A 16,516-nucleotide genomic window follows, 5' to 3' on the forward strand; every position below is an offset into this window, starting at 1 on the left:
CTTCTTGGTTTTCAATTTTCTAATTTTATTACAATATCTGGAAGCCTCTGTGTTGATAAGCTGGGCAAGTTTCTCTCCCATCTGCTTGCACGGAGACACATGTCTGATTGTTACAGTTTTTACATTTGGGCTGTGTCTACACTGGCAAATTATTTTGGAAAATCAGCCGCTTTTCCGGAAAAACTTGCCAGCTGTCTACACTGGCCTCTTGAATTTCCGGAAAAGCACTGATGATCTAATGTAAAATCATCAGTGCTTTTCCGGAAAAATTATGCTGCTCCCGTTCAGGCAAAAGTCTTTTTCCAGAAAACTGTTCCAGGAAAGGGCCAGTGTAGACAGCACAGTAGTGTTTTCCGCAAAAAAGCCCCGATCGCGAAAATGATGATCGGGGCTTTTTTGCGGAAAAGATTGCCGACGGACGCTTTTCCAGAAAAAGTGCTTTTCTAGAAAAACATCCTGCAAATCTAGACGTGCTTTTCCGGAAATACTTTTAATGGAAAACCTTTTCCGTTAAAAGCATTTCCGGAAAATCATGCCAGTGTAGACGTAGTCATGGGGTCCAGTCCCATTCCCTTTGAGTCCAGTGGTAATTCTGCCATTGGCGTTGGTTGGAGGAAGATGGTGCCTTTTATGCATCAGGTTCTGATTAGTAAGGGAAATTAAAAGTCAGTATCAGGCTGTGTATTTAAAAGGTGACTACAAGGTGGGACGTGCCTATTAATAAGTGATGTAAAGATCCTAAATGCAGCCGTGAATAAGAAGTGCATATCAGCTAGCCCTGGTGAAACATGTCAACACAGCAACAGGGCTGCTGGCATGCTTTCCTGTAATATCTAGAGGTGGACCAGCCAGTAGGATACATTGAGATACAGTACCAAGTACAGCCAAATAACTACATCTAGCTGTATGTTGTTAAAAGGCCTGTTCTGGGGAGCGGGGGAGAGGAATTAATTGCCTTTGGGGAAATTAAGGGCTTGAGTTTTTCAGAGATACTGAGAACTCAAAATGGAAAATTTTAACAGGGAGGAAGGGGTACTTAAAAATTGGAACAGCTCAGCAAGGGATAGGGCAGATTATCCATCACTTGGACTCTTTAGAATTAAGACTAGATCTCTCTTAAGAGATCACTCTTAAAAGTGATGGTGTAGTCCCTTCACAACTTACTGGACTAATGCAAAAATTAGTGGGTGCAAATCTATGTCCTGTCTTTATGCAGAAGATTGGCCTAGATAATCATAATGATTTTTTCTGGCCTTAAAATCTATGAACCGTAACTCCATTGACTTCAATGGAGGAGTGGATACTTAACAGCTCTGAAAACAGAGGCTTGAATTTGACTGGCAGGTGTCACTCTTGCTGCCTGCCTGTATGCCAGTATTTCTTTAAAAAAAAAAATTGTCAGCTCAGTGGAGAGAGATCTATTCTTCTCTCTCCATGACAGCTAAAAAAGGCAGTTGCAAAGAAATCTAAAATTCCCCAACCATTTTAACCTACTATTAGCACATCTGGATTATCTAAAACTTGCACAGTATTTAAATGACACTCCCCAGTACTCTTTAAAATTAAATAAACTACTCTTCAGCCCAGAGAGAGAATCATTTTGACAAAACCTGTGTCCCTACCCACCTTTCTTTGTTTCTCCTCTGCGAAAATGAGCCTATGGCATCTAACATTTGATACTCATGGTTACTAATAGGTTTGATCTGAAAGCTGTACTCTGCCATCGTTTTGAAATTTGTTTTTTTCTGTCCTTTGTGTGGGGTCCAAAAGCAGCACAGCTTCTACATCAGCTTGTCATCTCATTTGACCTTATCCTGTCTGACCCGGCCTAACAGGTGAACTCAGTGAGTGAGGCTGTGATGTGCTTCTTGCAGTCAGTTTCCAATTTAAAAAGCAACTGTGGATGCTTTGGATAGGGGCAGTGATATTGTTAGAGGAGCAGCCCATGTCTGATTCGGGTCTATTAAAATGTCAGGGATACATCTGTGTACAAGCAGCTTACTCTTAGCCCTGTTCAGCCTCCTGCAGAGCAAGTAAATTGTTCTTGCCCACGTTCCTGCCTTTCTTCAAGAAACTGCCCAGACTCTTTTACATCTTAGGTAAATCTACACTCGGTTAATGTACAGATTTTACTATTTCGGTTAGTGTGAGTGTCCTAAACCAGTTCAGCTTCCAAGTAGGAGTATAGTTAGATCAGCATAAAGGTGCCTTGTGGGAATAAGTATAGCAGCATAATTTAGAGAGAAATTATGCTGGTATAAGTACCTTCATATCACTATAACTAAATCCATTGTAGCATTGTAATACATTGATCTAGTTAAGTTACACTTTCCTGTGTAAATAAGCTGTTAGATTGGGCTGAAGAAAAATTCTAGTGCTTTTGTAGCCCATCCTACCAGGACATAGGCCTGTGACCCCCTCTAGTGGTTATACCATGTGAGAGGTTTTAAGTGTGCTGCTGACTCCAACATAATGGACCTTCCGGCTCTCTTGGCAAAGGAGGAGCCATGCTTTTAAATTCAAAGGTCAGCGGTTCAACCCTTGCTTGGCCTATCCCAAGTCGCTGTTACTCTTTCATCTAGTTCTTCTGCCATCCAGTGGGGGTAAGGAAACAGACAGGAAGCCATCTTTCATCCTGTCCCACTTCAGGCTTAAAATGCTTAGCCATTGCATAAAGGGCATTCTAAGTATCCCATTACCTTGTCCAGCCAGGTTATCTAAGACCATGCACCTCAAAAGGCCCTGTGCAATGTTTCAGCTGCTTTCTCAAGGACCGGAGCCACCGGAGAGGCTGTCAAGCCCTCTTGCACTAAGGGCAGGCACAGCATGTGTAGACTCCCCAAGAGATGCCTGCGGCTGAAGAAGGAAAAGAATGTTCGAATCGGAATGTTCCCTGCCCCTGAGCGTGCCAGTTGGATACGAGCAGCTATGGGGCTGGTGGAGATGTGACGTTTTGCTTGACGCCTGAGACTCTAAAGTCACGTGGGTATATCAGCGCCTCAGTTTTCTTTCTCAGTGGTTTTAAATGTAAGTTTCCGGTTGCTCCTGGTTGCAGAGAGGAACTAAAAAATTTGGAAGCCTAACGGTAACAAAAACAAAGCAATCTTGAGGCCTTCCTTTTTTGAGCCTGTGGCAGTAGTGAAGAAAGAGGACTGAAGAAAAAACCCCTAGTAAAAGCTCCAGACCAAAGAGAAACAGGAAATAAGTCATGAAGAAGGAATTATAATAGGAATTTGGATGAAGTGTGTGAAGCAGTCTCTAAAGCCAGGTCTACACTCGACTCGGCAGGTCGGCTTAAGGAACGCAACTCTAGTTACACAAAATGCATAGCTGGAGTCAGCTTTTCATAAGCTGAGCCACTGCGGGACCCCAATGGGAGCAAATGTTCCTGTCAGCTTCCCTTGCTCTTCGCAAAAGGAGGCGTACCGAACACCGGCGGGAGCTGCCCTCAGCGTTCGATTTACAGGCCTATACTAGACCTGCTAAATCTAATGCCAGAAGATTGACCTCTGGAGCGTTGCTATCCCAGTAATGATAGACATGCCGTAAGAGACTCTGCATGTGATCTCCAGATTGCAAAGGAAAAACAAACTTATGTGGAATGATAACAGAGAAGATAGTGAACCTGCCTCACTGCAAAGTGAGGGAGGGGTAGTTTGAATAGTTGCTTTATCACAATATTCTTTACTAAATGTAAAAGTTCAATGTATTTTTCCCATTGTGATTAGCTGCTGTGTTGATGGCTGCAGTGCAGCAGCAGCTTCTTAAATGTACTTCATTTGTTCTCTCCTTTTTAATAAATAGGTACGCAAAGTCTGAATGACTCCTTTAAAGAGACTTCCTCAACTTTTAGATCACGTTGGTCTGGAGATTGTTTACCTACTTTACCATAGGCCGGTCTTCTAATTAAAATGACAATCACTAGAAGAGAATAGAAAGCAAATTCTAGTTTTTCAGTTAGTTTATTACTCTGTGCTTGTGAAAGAGAGCAATTTGCATAAGGCCTATTTCACTACAGCCATTTCCCCCTTGTCTGGGGGGAGGGGTTTGTTTCTGTTCTTTTCTTTCTCCACGTGCAAATATGAACACGCTTTTAAACAACAGGATAATGTGGTCAAATCATCAAGTTACCAAGGAGATTTTGGGGCAGATGTTAGTAGCTAAAACTGCTTTTTAACTCCTTCTTTTACAAATGTTGGTGTAGATCTGAGATCTACAGCATCCCTTAGAGTCAGCTAGTAAAATTATCACCTGACAGGATCTTTTCTGTTTATTTCCTATGCTGTGCTTTCTGTTTCACTTTGTCGGTCACGTGTTCTTGTTGCTATGAATCCATCTGCAATTGGTGCCTTTTACACGGGCTTTGGAGGACAGGGTGGCTGAACTGGAGGAGCTAAGGGAGGTAGAGAGCTATGTTGATGAGACTTTCCGGGACACTGTAGTACTGTCCCACCTCCAGTCTGAGAGCCCCAGTGTTCTTAAGGAGGATGAAAGTCTCAAGGGAACAGAGCATTTAATGGGAGCAGAGGGAAACCATCCCGTAGTTGGGACCCTCCTCCCAGAGGATGTTGCGGTATCCTCTTGCACTGAGGATACCTCTGATGGGGAGGGAATGCCAGCTAGGAAGAGGCAGGTGTTAGTAGTGGGTGATTCGGTAATTAGAAACATAGATAGTTGGGTTTGTGATGACCGGGAGAACCGTATGGTCACTTGCCTGCCTGGTGCGAAGGTTGCAGATCTCTCGAGGCATCTAGATAGACTTATGTGTAGTGCTGGGGAGGAGCCGGTGGTCGTGGTACATGTAGGTACCAATGACGTAGGGAAGGGTAGGAGAGATGTCCTGGAGGCCAAATTTAGGCTGCTAGGAAAGAGACTGAAATCCAGGACCTCTATGGTGGTGTTCTCGGAAATGCTTCCAGTTCCACGCGCAGGGCCAGATAGGCAGGCAGAGCTTCAGAGTCTCAATGCATGGATGAGACGATGGTGTAGGGAAGAGGGGTTTAGATTTATTAGGAACTGGGGACACTTTTGGGAGAGGGGGAGCCTATACAGGAAGGATGGGCTCCACCTAAACCAGGGTGGAACCAGACTGCTGGCACTAAACATTAATAAGGCCGTAGAGCAGTTTTTAAACTAAGAGATGGGGGAAAGCCGATTGGTGCGGAGATGCACGTAAATCGGTGAGAGACTTCTCTTAGAGGAGACTCCGTTGATAGAGATTCTCTAAGCCGTAGTCAGAAAGAGAGGAGGGGAGAGGGCAAACCATGGGCCAGAGCTGACACACAACCGCATACAAAGGAATCCAATGCATCAGGGAAGGGCAAACAAATAACCAGTGGCAAATTTTTAAAGTGCTTGTACACAAATGCTAGGAGTCTGACTAATAAGATAGGTGAACTAGAGTACCTCGTATTAAATGAGGAGATAGACATAATAGGCATCACTGAAACCTGGTGAAATGAGGAAAATCTGTGGGACACAATCATACCGGGATATAAAATATATAGAAAGGATAGAGCAGGCTGGGTGGGTGGCGGAGTGGCACTGTATGTGAAAGATAATGTAGAATCAAATGAAATAAAAATACTAAGTGAATCAACATGTTCCATAGAATCACTATGGATAGAAATTCCATACTCCAATAATAAGAAATTAGCAGTAGGGATATATTACCGACCACCTGACCAGGACAGCGATACTGATATAGAAATGCTGAGGGAGATTAGAGAGGCTACCAAAATAGAGAACTCTATAATAATGGGGGATTTTAATTACCCCCATATTGACTGGATACGTGTCACCTCAGGAAGAGAAACGGAGATAAAATTTCTTAATGGCTTAAATGACTGCTTCTTGGAGCAGCTAGTGCAGGAACCCACAAGGGGAGAGGCAATTCTCGATTTAGTCCTGAGTGGAGTGCAGGATCAGGTCCAGGATATAACCGTTACAGGACTGCTTGGGAATAGTGACCATAATATAATCACATTCAACATTCCTGTGGTGGGAAGAACACCTCAGCAGTCCAGCACCCTGGCATTTAATTTCAAAAAGGGGAATTACACAAAAATGAGGAGGTTTGTTAAACAGAAATTAAAAGGCACAGTGACTAGAGCCAAATCCCTGAAAGCTACATGGAAACTTTTTAAAGACACCATAATAGAGGCCCAACTTAAATGTATACCCCAAATTAAAAAACATAGCAAGAGACCTAAAAAAGAGTCACCGTGGCTTAACCACCATGTAAAAGAAGCAGTGAGGGACAAAAAGGTATCTTTTAAGAAGTGGAAGTCCAATCCTAGTGAGATAAATAGAAAGGAATATAAACACTGTCAAATCACGTATAAACATGTAATAAGAAAAGCAAAAAAAGATTTTGAGGAACAGCTAGCCAAAAACTCAAAAAGAAATAACAAAATGTTTAAGTACATTAGAAGCAGGAAGCCTGCTAAAAAGCCTGTGGGTCCCCTAGATGATCGAGCTATAAAAGGAGCAATCAAGGACGATAAAGCCATTGCGGAGAAACTAAATGATTTCTTTGCTTCAGTCTTCACGGCTGAGGACGTTGGGGAGATTCCTGAATCTGCACCGTCCTTTGTGGGTGATGAATCTGAGGAACTGTCCTGGATTGAAGTGTCATTAGAGGAGGTTTTGGAACAAATAGAAAAACTTAATGTTAACAAATCTCCGGGACCGGATGGCATTCATCCAAGGGTTCTAAAAGAACTTAAATGGGAAATTGCTGAGCTATTATCTGTGGTTTGTAACCTAGCCTTTAAATCGTCTTCCGTACCTAATGACTGGAAAGTAGCCAACATGACACCAATATTTAAAAAGGGCTCTAGAGGCGATCCTGGCAATTACAGACCGGTAAGTCTAACTTCAGTACCGGGCAAATTAGTCAAAACAATAGTAAAGAATAAAATTGTGAAGCATGTAGAAGAACATAATTTGTTGGACAAAAGTCAACATGGTTTCTGTAAAAGGAAATCCTGTCTTACTAATCTATTAGAGTTCTTTGAAGGGGTTAACAAACATGCGGACAAGGGGGATCCAGTAGAATCATAGAATCATAGAATAATAGGACTGGAAGGGACCTCGAGAGGTCATCGAGTCCAGCCCCCCGCCCTCAAGGCAGGATCAAGTAGATATAGTATACTTGGATTTTCAGAAAGCCTTTGACAAGGTCCCTCACCAAAGGCTCTTGTGTAAATTACATGGCCATAGGATAAGAGGGAAGGTCCTTTCTTGGATTGAGAACTGGTTAAAAGACAGGAAACAAAGGGTAGGAATAAATGGTAAATTTTCAGATTGGAGAGGGGTAACTAGTGGTGTACCCCAAGGGTCAGTCCTGGGACCAATCCTTTTCAACTTATTCATAAATGATCTGGAGAAAGGGGTAAGCAGTGAGGTAGTAAAGTTTGCAGATGATACCAAACTGTTTAGGATAGTCAAGACAGAAGCAGACTGTGAGGGACTCCAAGAAGATCTCACCAAACTGAGTGATTGAGCAACAAAATGGCAAATGAAATTTAATGTGGATAAGTGTAAAGTAATGCACATCGGGAAAAATAACCCCAACTATACATACAGTATGATGGGGGCTAATTTGGCTACGACAAATCAGGAAAGAGATCTTGGAGTTATCGTGGACAGTTCTCTGAAAACGTCCACACACGGTGCAGCGGCGGTCAAAAAGGCAAATAGGATGCTAGGAATTATTAGGAAAGGGATAGAAAATAAGACCCAGAACATCTTACTGCCCCTGTAGAAAACTATGGTACGCCCGCATCTTGAATACTGTGTACAGATGTGGTCTCCTCACCTCAAAAAAGATATTTTGGCCTTGGAAAGGGTTCAGAAAAGGGCAACTAAAATGATTAGGGGTTTGGAACGGGTCCCATATGAGGAGAGGTTAAAGTGACTGGGACTTTTCAGTTTAGAAAAGAGGAGACTGAGGGGGGATATGATGGAGGTCTATAAAATCATGAGTGGTGTGGAGAGGGCTGATAAAGAAAAGTTATTTATTAGTTCCCTAAATAGAAGAACTAGAGGACACCAAATGAAATTAATGGGTAGCAGGTTTAAAACTAATAAAAGGAAGTTCTTCTTCACACAGCGTGTTGTCAACCTGAGGAACTCCTTGCCAGAGGAGGCAGTGAAGGCTAGGACTATAATAGAGTTTAAAGAGAAGCTGGATAAATTCATGGAGGTTAGGTCCATAAAAGGCTATTAGCCAGGGGATAAAATGGTGTCCTTGGCCTCTGTTTGTCAGAGGCTGGAGAAGGATGGCAGGAGACAAATCGCTTGATCATTGTCTTCGGTCCACCCTCTCTGGAGCATCTGGTGTTGGCCACTGTCTGTAGACAGGATACTGGACTAGATGGACCTTTGGTCTGACCCAGTACGGCCGTTCTTATGTTCTTATCTGTAAAAAGAAGAGAGTTCTAAGGAACCCTCCCCTCTTTCAGAAAGCATTTTAAAGCAGATATACAAGGAAATCTCATCTGTATGTTTCACCACTGGATGTCACTGCTTCTTCAGCCACAAGGAAGGTCCGTGCTGAAAAGATACTGCAAAGAATTTGAATAGTAAATAAATGTGCCAGAAACTGAACACCACAGATACCTACTGGGCTAGAAGACCGAAACAGAAGTGGCTGAAAAACAAACATTCCAGTGCCCTTTTATGTTATATACTTTACACTCTACCTTCCTAATAGGATATTTTGGGATGGAATGAATGGGGGAATGATACAGATCAGCTATTTTGTAGATACAGGAAATGGGTTGTGCCCATGAAAGCTCATGATACCATTTGCATGTTTTTGTTAGTCTTTAAGTTGCTACTAGACTATTTGTTGTTTTTTAAGTCTTTCATATTTGTAAAAACAGGCTTGGGAGGAAATGACTAATCTATTTGATCTACAGAGCAGACGCTTTGATAAAATAGTAATGGGAATTACACTTGGATTGGGGCTAATAAACCCACAATCATTCCCAACGTAGTGCTTTACCAAGCTTCTTCGTGGATAGCGAGAATGAAACTTGCAATGTGAGTTAGCTGGAGTAAATTGTCCAGTCTAATCCTAGGGGCTGTTTTGATTTCAGCCAAACTGCAGCTTGGTCTAGTGGCTCTTAAAAAGATAGGGAGACCTAAATCTTTACCTCATTAGCTTCTGATTACAGTTTCTTGTAGCTTTATTATCTGAGCCTGCTTAAACTCAGAGTCATCTGGTATGTTTCATCCTCTTTTATATTTTCTCTTGTTGCCTATGGCTTTGCTAACTGTGGGACTTGCAATCATACATCACGCTCCCAGGTGAAACTGCTTGTTTATAGTGATGCATCCTGGTGACAGTAGAACCTTCTCCCCTATGAATTCGTACTTCAGGAGGGAGAAGCGTTAGAAATGAATCCTCCTATAATAGCAATAATGCCCTTAACTGCCATCTCTTTGTCGCCCATATCAGCAAGGCCTCCTGCTCCCTCATTAATGTCAGGCAATGTGTTGTGATGGCCCCAGGAAATGGTGTCGATGAGCTGTGTGTAACTCATTATGTGTAAGTCTTGCTTTCCACTGTAGCATCTTCATTCTAGGGTGAGAACTGAAGCCTTGACCAAGCAAAGCTTTTGCAGACTTTCCAGGTTTGCTGTTGCAGTTGCAATTACTGCAATCGATGGGATATTATTGAAACTTTATAACTAGGAGATAGTGTGAATACAGAGGAAACATTGGTTGGTTAGTGGCCAAGGCAACTGAAACGTTTTTAAGAGTGGTCACTGCGATAATTCTCACCTCTGAAGGTTAACATTTACCCCACTCTGATGCTTCCTGCATCCAGTACAACAGCAGCCCTTTCACAAGCCTGTTGCAAGGGATGTGCAATCTCTGTTTGAAATGCTGATTGTTCCAGTCTCCAGGGCCAATAGCCTGCTGGTGCCAAAGTCTCCTAGATGCCCCTCCCCTTCCACCACTGATCAGCTCATTCCCCAGGCGAGTGTGGGACATTGGTGAGTGGGTGCCCACAGGCCAGGGGCATGGCCCGACATTAGAAGGCACTGACATACAGTGCGGAATGGTGTGATTGTGACTCACCTGACTTTCTGCATTGCCGAAGAAGAAGGTGCCGGTGGCCAGCCAGTGGTTCTCAACCTGCAGCCTAGTCAGCCCAGAATTACAGCCCATGAGGCAGTCTCAGTGCCAGGTAGTACTGGACGCGGCCCACACATACGTGGCCCACAGCGGTAAATAGCTTGATAACCATTGGATCCCACCTCCTCCCTGCAGAACCACTCAATAGGACCACCTCAAGCCATAAACACCATCCGGCCTGTGCCTCAGACTCCAGCTCGAGGCGGCATGGGATTACGCCGCCCTCTGCTTTTTTCTTTTCTTTTTAATTTAAGGTTGCAGCCCTGAGGGTGTGAAGAAATGCTTCAAAACAGAAACTGAGCGTAACTGAAGCAAGTGCTGTCTGCCTGAGTCTGAGTTTTACGTCCTTATGTCCCCCACTCACCGCGGTGGTGGGAGCTGGAGCAACCTGCTCCGTTCCCCCAGCCCGCTGTGCTTGACTTCACCATGGCAGCCACAGGGTGCTCCGCTTCCCAGTCTTGCAGAGAAGCAGGTCACAGCGGGCTGGGAGTGGGTGGTAGGGCAGAGTAGGTTCCTGCTGCCACAATGAATGCAGTGGGGGGCGAACCCTGCTGCTGCCCTGTGTCAGCGCCCCCCTCCTTATAATCCCCTGTCCATGTCACTTGGGGAAGGAGGCTTTGGCAAGGGGATGAGGGGAGCGGAGCTTGTGGGAAGGGGTGCAGCGGGAGAAGGGCAGAGTGGAGGGGGAGTTGCACTGGGCCCCCTGCCTGGGGTACTGGGGGGAGGGGCGTTGCCCCCAGTCTCACTCCCCTCTAGGACTGGCCCTACTTTGAAAATGTTCGTAACTCCGAACAGAATGTTATGGTTGTTTTTCAGGAGTTTACAATTGAAGATTGGCGTAACACAGCCTTGAAATTTTTCAATGCAGAAGGAAAATGCTTTTTTTAACCATTTTAATTTACACCAAAAGGGCACAGAAATAGTTCCCTTATCTTAAATCTCTTTTAAAATCTTCCCTTTTGTTTAATAGTTTTCATTTGGCACAGTATTGTATGTATTGCTTTTGTTTTACTTTTACTTTTACTTTTACTCTGCTACTGCCTGACTCCAGTTCTAAATGAGGTGTGGCTGGCTGATATGTTCGTAACTGTGGTGTTCATAACTCTGAGGTTCTACTGTACAATAGTACAGTTGCACCAGGCCCCCAAAAGAAGTTAGGGTATGTCTACACATCAAAGTTATTTCGAATTAACTTTCCTACCGTCTACACAGGCAAACTGCTATTTCAAAATGAAATTGGGGCGCTTATTTCGAATTTGGTAAACCTCATTCTATGAGGAATAACGCCAAATTCGAAATAGCTAATTCGAAGTAAGTGCTCTGTAGATGCTTATTCTGAAATAGGGGCCTCTAGCCCTTCCCAGTTTCCCCTGGTGGCCACTCTGGGCCAAACCAGGAAAACTCTTCTCCTCTCCCCCAGTCCCGGAGCCCATAAAGGGGTAGACGCTCGCCACACTGTATGCCAGAGCCAGGCCTGCCATCAGTAGCTGCCCCTCACACAGTGGCCAGAGAATGAGCTGGGCAGCCAGTGCTAGCCAGCTGTCCCCCAGCTCCCAGGAGCCAGCCAGGGGCCAGAGACAGCAGGCGCCCTCCTGGACTAGTGCAGAGATCATGGACCTCATTGAGGTTTGAGGGGAGGCCTCCAATGTCCATGATCTCCGCACTAGAAGGAGGAACGCCGACATCTACGGACACATAGCTGGCACCCTGGCCACCAAAGGCCACATGTGCACACAAGAACAGGAGTGCATGAAGATCAAGGAGCTGCGGCAGGTGTATGCCTGGGCAGCTCCTCAGCAGGGGCAGACACCTGCCCCTACTCTGACTCCCTGGACCGCATCCTGGGGGGTGGGATGGTCTATGCCACCCTGGGGGGCCCTGACCAGGGCACAGAAGAGGAGCCGCCACAGAGGGTGCCATGCCGGCCAGACCCCCAAGCTGTCCCAGCAGCGGAGTCACCAGAGTCGTCCGGGGAGGCCACATCATGTAAGTGCCATCACTGTCCCCTTCCTGGGGGGGAGGGGGAAGAGGGAGAGGGAGACCAGGGATCGCACATGTGGGCCTTGCTTACCATGGATCATGCAGCAATCTGTGCACATGCAAGCATGTGCCGTGCCACCCCTGGGCAGGTGGCTCCAGCTGTGTGAAAAGACCTGACATGCTCCTGACTCTGGGGTGGGACACAGCAGGACACCCTCCCTTCACAAGCCCCCTCTACACAGAGGCAGGGGACATCTCCGCCCACCTCGGCCGCACTATACACAGCACAGAGGCATGGGTGCGGTCTCGGGGCAGCTCCCACTCCAGGGGATAGCCGGACATTCCATGGCCTCTGTGCAAGCACAGCAGCTCTGACGGTGCAGGGCACGGTCATCCTCACCTCGCAGAGGGGGGCTGGGCTTCACCCACTGTGTCCCCAGGGAGAACTGACCACTTCCCTTCTTTCTCCACAGCCGCACCAGCTGTGCATGCAGGGCGCACCGCCCTGCCTGGGACATCCTCCCGCACCCGAGGGCTCAGCAAGTCCACCGCAACATTGCAGGGGTATCGAGACCAGCACCTGGGGGCCCTGCGAGCACTGCACCGCACCATGGAGCAGCGGGTGCAGGACAAACAGGAGTTCTAGCAAGAGAAGCTTGCCCAGGGTCATGCCATCTGTGCCCATCTGCAGACCCTGGTGCAGAACGTGCTGTCTTGTGCCGCTCCAGCACCTGCTGCCTCCCCAGCTTCTGCTCCTCCTTCCACTCCTCCCCTTCCCGCCTCTCCCTCCTCAACCTCCACACCCTCCTCCCCTTCCCCCCAGGGATGCCAAGTCCCCGCACTCTTCATGCTGGGAGACCCCCACCCTGAACTTCCCCTCACCCTTCTTCCCCTTGCTTCCCCCTCCCAGCTCAACTCCCTCCTCCCAGGTTTCCCCCTCCCCTCTCCCACCCTCTCTCTTCCCCAGTCTCCCCAGAGTTTCATACCCCCCATTTTGTTAAATAAAGAGAGTTTGTGTTCGTGAAAATCCGTGTATTTTATTTTACATCAGGAAGGGGGGCTAGGAAGGGGTAAGTGGAAGGATGTGAGGGAGTAATGAGGCACAAGCCCCTAGTGGGGCAGACCAGGGAGGCTCTTAGTGCTCCTCAGGATGGAAGCTCTCCCGCAGGGCCTTCTGGATACTGACAGCCCCCTGATGGACCTCCTGGATGGCAGCCTGAAGAAAGTGCAGCCCGGTTCGCAGCAACATGTCCAAGAGAAGCACCAGAGTGCCCAGGGACAGCTCTGGCTCCGGATGTTGCAGAGTGCTTTTGTGCAAGAGGGCCAGTGTAGACAATGCGTTATTGTTTTGCGCAAAAAAGCCCTGATTGCGAAAATGGCGATCGGGGCTTTCTTGCGCAAAACCGCGTCTAGATTGGCACAGACTTTTCCGTTAAAAGCATTTGTGGAAAATCATGCCAGTCTAGACGCAGTCTATTAGTCTGCATGCCCATGAGTATTAGAAACCTAAGGTTTTGTTTTTAAAAAGTGAGATTCCCATCTCATGCCAGGACTCCCCTGGCTGGAAGGTGAAGATCAACAGCAAGGGTGCTAGACTTGGGATTAAAAGGGGGATGGTAGCCATGATGGCTAGGAGGCTTTAAAAACTGATTTCAAAACTAAGGGGCAGGTTGGGGCCTGCTCTGGAAGTGGGGCTGGCTGTAACCTCTGGGCAGGCTGGGAGCATTCATTGATGCGGGGGAGTGGCTGAAGTACAGCTGAGCCATTGTGAGATCGCTGAGAGTCTCACGTATTTGTAAAGCCCGTGCTGGCGGGCGAGCACGGAGTCGCCTGAATGGTGGGTGCGGAGGGGGAGGAATCCTATTCAACCCAGCACAAGAGGAGCCGCTGGGAATGCCGGCCAGCTGCACGTGACGGAAGAGCGGGGCGTGTCTCGGAGCTAAATTTAGGCCGGTATATGAACTTTTCCCGTGGCGCGAGCCGGCTTGCCAAGCGCTCGGCAGTGGCCCCTGGGGGGCGCGGGGAGGCCGGGCAGAGCGCAGCCCCTGGGAAGTCCTTTGTGTGCGGGGGCCCCCGGTTGCAACAGAGGCGGGGCCGCCGGAGGATTTGCTGCGCTGGCCGGGCTGCAGGGGAGCCGCGCTGCAGCGTCGGGGGCGGGGGGGTTTCTGTTCCACCCGCGCCCATGGACTGACCGCGGCAGGCAGCACGCGAGGAGCCCCGGCGTCTCCGGCCGCCTGGCACCCGAGTGGGGAACGTTCGCGAGCAGGCTGCGGGGTGAGTCTCGCGCCCCGGGGACCGCGCGGGGGGGGGGCGCGTGGGAGCCGCGCGCGGCTATTGACCCGCCCGGGGGCAGCGCCTGGCTTGGCCTGCGCGAGCGGAAGAGCCGCTCGCGACGCGCTTTGCTGTGCAGCGCGGCGCCGAGGCCCCCGCAGGGTGCAGCTCCGAGCTGGGCTGCGGCGCGCTCCGCATGGGAGAGAGTCGCCCGCAGCCCGAGGGGCGGTGCCTGAGGAACGGGGCTGCCTTTGCAATGTGCACGTTGAGAGGCTGGGCGGGGGGGGTGCCCTCACCAGGTCCTTTGGGTGCCCCCCCAAAAAAATCAGGTTTCCCAAAGCTCCTAACGCTGCGAGGGAACAGAGCGTCCATCGCATTGTTTCGGTCCCCACAGGCGTAAAGCTCGGCTCCTGCAACAGGCTCTGTGCAGCGCTGCTCCGCCGCGCCATTGCAATAAGCAGGGCCTCCATGGGGCCCCCAAACTGTATTTAAAGTGCGACGGGCCTGGGGTCTGAGCTGCATCACTCTGCTGAAATGTTGCTGGCCAGGGTCCGAGGGAGCCAGTGTTGGAACGAGGAAGAGAAGCGAGGTGCTGCAGGATGTGGTGTGTAATGGTGCCCCATGGCAGTTCTACCCCATGGTGCAGAGACAAAATACTGCCAAGATGGTTTTGAATGGGCAATAATCCAGATCAGTGTTTCTCAACCTGTTTCAAACTTTATTTAAAAAAAAAAAAGTACTCGTTTAAAAAAAAAATAATAAAGCACCCCCCAGTACCTACAGTTTTCAGGCGCACACAATTTTTTTTCTACCATTGCAACACATTTGTTTAAAAAACTTAACAGTAGCCAGGTAGATGATGACATTTTTGGGTGTAAAAAGTACAAAAATAATAAAACGCTGTATAACTTTAAAAAAAATCAATTTTCTCCAAATTTCAGTTGTGTTGACGTACCCCCCAGACTTCTCTCGACTACCCCTAAGGGTACTCATATCATTGGTTGAGAAACACTGGTCCAGGTGACTGAGAAAGTGAAGGGCCTAGCCAAGGACTCCTGGCCTTTTGAGGGCATCTTGGGGCAGTAGAATTAACATGTTCAGGTCCAATTGCTGTGGAATCGATTTCATTCTACCCCCTGCAGATTCAACTGGCAGAAGACTTGTTGAATAGCTGTTTTGTTCCACCTGGAGAGGAGAGTTGAGTAATACTCCTCCTTTAGGCCTCGCTTACAGGGGAAAGGCTCTTTGGTGGTATAACTCAAGGGTGTACATTTAAACCTCCGTAGTTACGTTGTTGTAGCCAGTCCCTCTCCCCCCTTTATCGTTGCCTTTTTTAGCCTTCATTTCCATAGGGGTTTAAGATTAAAACTCAATAAAGCTGCTCATAAGTGCTCGCACAGGGGAGCTATTCTAATGTAATTGCAGAGTTGGTGTAACGGTTAAAAATGTCTACTGTCTGATGTAGACTGACATTAGAGCTTTACTATCTTCAAAAGGGTGACCATTTAGGCCCCAATTCAACATGTGCCTAATAGAAGATTAAAGTTAGGCACATACTTCACATCCTTGTGGATGACAGTGATTCCATTGGGAATCCTTCATGATGATTATTTGTATTGCTGGAGCACCTAGGAGCCTGAGTCATGCGCAGGGACCCAGTTGTGCCAGGAACAGTACAAAAATACCAAGAAAAGGCTATCCCTACTGCAAAGAAGAGAAAATACCATAAATAATAGATTACATTCCAGTGGTGGGAGTGGGCAGGGAAGAGGAGAGATAGTCAGGACTTAGTCACTTGTGGGAGGGGAAAACTGATTAATCACTTAAAGCAGTGACTCTGGAAGGAAAAATGATGAATGCACAGAGTGTCTCTGGGAGATAAATGCCTAAGAGTGACGTATGTGGCGAGACAGCTGTCCGCACCAACCACTTGCGAATCCGCAGGCCATGTCCCGTGTTGATAGCCTTATCGTTACTTGTTGGAAGTATCTAAGTGGTCACGCTCAGCTTTGCAGGCTTGAGCTTGGATGAATGCATTCACTGTTGTTCTTTGGGGTACATTTGGGTTGGGGAATCCTCATGCATTCCGGATCTCCTAACTGGGCTGCAACGT

The 16,516-nt window shown here is 47.5% G+C and overlaps 1 protein-coding gene across 2 annotated transcripts in view; it reads left to right on the forward strand.

The window, feature by feature from the left end:
- Positions 1–13,950: 13,950 nt before the first annotated feature.
- TSPAN14 (tetraspanin 14) overlaps positions 13,951–16,516 on the forward strand; it is a 91,952-nt gene continuing 89,386 nt past the window's right edge. Inside the window, exon 1 of one of the 2 annotated variants that reach the window (XM_075934797.1) lies at positions 13,951–14,081. The gene's annotated coding sequence lies outside the window, so the exon portion shown is untranslated. The other variant, XM_075934796.1, reaches the window with a different exon arrangement.

The sequence above is a fragment of the Pelodiscus sinensis genome, chromosome 8, assembly GCF_049634645.1.
Source record: "Pelodiscus sinensis isolate JC-2024 chromosome 8, ASM4963464v1, whole genome shotgun sequence".
Classification (NCBI taxonomy): Eukaryota; Metazoa; Chordata; order Testudines; family Trionychidae; genus Pelodiscus; species Pelodiscus sinensis.